Source organism: Rhipicephalus microplus, chromosome 8, assembly GCF_043290135.1.
Source record: "Rhipicephalus microplus isolate Deutch F79 chromosome 8, USDA_Rmic, whole genome shotgun sequence".
NCBI lineage: Eukaryota > Metazoa > Arthropoda > Arachnida > Ixodida > Ixodidae > Rhipicephalus > Rhipicephalus microplus.
In genome coordinates this window covers 8,271,031-8,273,106 of record NC_134707.1, presented here as the reverse complement: position 1 = coordinate 8,273,106, position 2,076 = coordinate 8,271,031, and positions in this window count along the sequence as shown.

Here is a 2,076-nt window from a genome sequence, read left to right as displayed (position 1 = left end):
CTGTATGTTAATATACCCTACGTTTGAATTGGCTCGGCCCTCGCGGCTACGTTGATTTCTGCCCCGGACTCTTTGTGTCTGAGATATTGGGGCCACTTTGGCATCGTATCGGCCTATACCACTTGTCAAAGAGTCCCCCTGGTTGTTTTCCTCGTTACTAGCTATCTTAAAGCCCAAAAGGCCACGTGTCCCCCCCCCCCCCCCCGTCACACACACAAAAAAAGCTACTGCGCGTCCTGTGTCACCAACCCACCTCATGATCTAGCCTCCAATCGAAGTGAATTCTGTCTCACTGAAAACCACCCCACCTATGCACCTTTCTGTTTATTTCCACCACCTTAAAGCCTTTCTCTCGACTAATCTGCCATATCTCTTTTTTTGCGTTGACAACCGCTCTTTGCAGGTTGCCGTCACGCACCGGTACCTCCGGTATCGTGCATATCACTACTACCTGTAGCTGGGGGCGAATGGCGCGCATGTCATCGACCCCTTTTGCCAGTGTGGTCGCTATTCCTGTCGAATCTTTATTTAAGACATCGTTTCAACCTCCCGCAATTATTACGATGTTTCGTCCATAGCTTTACTTGTGAGTTTTGCGCGGACACAAGAGATAAATATACGTACACATATAAAGAAGAGGTCAGGAGCCTTGAGTTTTTTTTAACTGGTCCAAGTAGTTGCAACTGTTTCTATTCGTGTGTACCCAGTCGCAGCACATGTTCACTCCATTATCTAGTTTGAAGGACCTTAGTCGGTACTACACGTACCACATTGCTGCACTTGTGTACGCTTGTTATCGTGAAAGATTAGCATCTTTTTCTATCACCAAATTGCAACTGTCTCAAAGATGGCCTGCGAAGATGGCCACCATACTTCGCACGAGTACGTGCGAAGTATGGTGTCAGATCATGGTTGTGATTATGTCTGGTTTGCCTGGAAGAAGACGAAGATAGGTATTCATGAGGATCGATATTAAACTGACGATTTAGAAGATTTTTAGACATTTTTTATCGGATTGGCCATTGGATGCCTACTGATAGGATTTTGAATTACATTCGAAATTCGTGCATCTTTTTTTATTCTTGTGGTTGATTAGCAGATATTCAAACACGTTTGTTGCATCCGTTTATTCTTCGACCACAAGTGACAATTTATTATTCATACTGTGATAAAGGAAGGAAATATGCATACGTGGACACAGTATTGTGCAAATAAAAACAATTTGTCAGCACGTGGTGCTGTCGAGTGGGTCCTCACGTCCTGTTTTGTTCACGCTGCTGAAGAACTGATGAAAGTTAATGCTGCGGTGTAGTAGAAGTATGTGTATGCAGGTGATATATATTACTTGTCACGTACTCGTTATAACTGTGCATATATATTTTTTTGAATACATCCGTAAGTACCACATTTGTATACGAGCCGATCTTGATAACCTTGTATAATATATGTTTGTAATTAAAAGTGTAAGATTACGATGCGAATGCATTTATTACAAATTCAAGTGCTTCTAGCCATGAATGATTCGCGAAAAAAAAGCATTAAGTAGGTTACTGACAAATAGACCCGCTTATATGCGAAAAAAAGAAATGAAGAATGAGGCATTGTTTCTATTTGACGGTGGGGCTTGGAAGGTGGCAGTGAAGTCGCTGTTATCGCTACAGTGGCGAAATAGCATTGAACATCGTAGATTAGCAGGTTCTTAAAAAAAAAAAAAAACTTGACTGTCTGACTACACGTCCTGTTACTGCGGCGGCGGGATGGGGGAGCATTCATCCACGCAATAGCCGTTTTAAGCATCACCAAACTTCCGTAAATCAGTCACAGTAGCAGTAATTTATTTCACAACACACAGAAAAAAAATGCACACGCGTCGTAACTATGACTATTGTTATGCGAGAAACAGCAACGCACAAAAGCCGCGTCTTTTAACCCGCTGGAAAACTTCTGGTGACGCTGCGAGCCGCGCCGCCTGTCGGCGACGACATGAAGTGCACCACCCTCCGCCTCCCGCGCCGCCTGTCGGCGACGACATGAAGTGCACCACCCTCCGCCTCTCAGTGATCACACTGTACACTG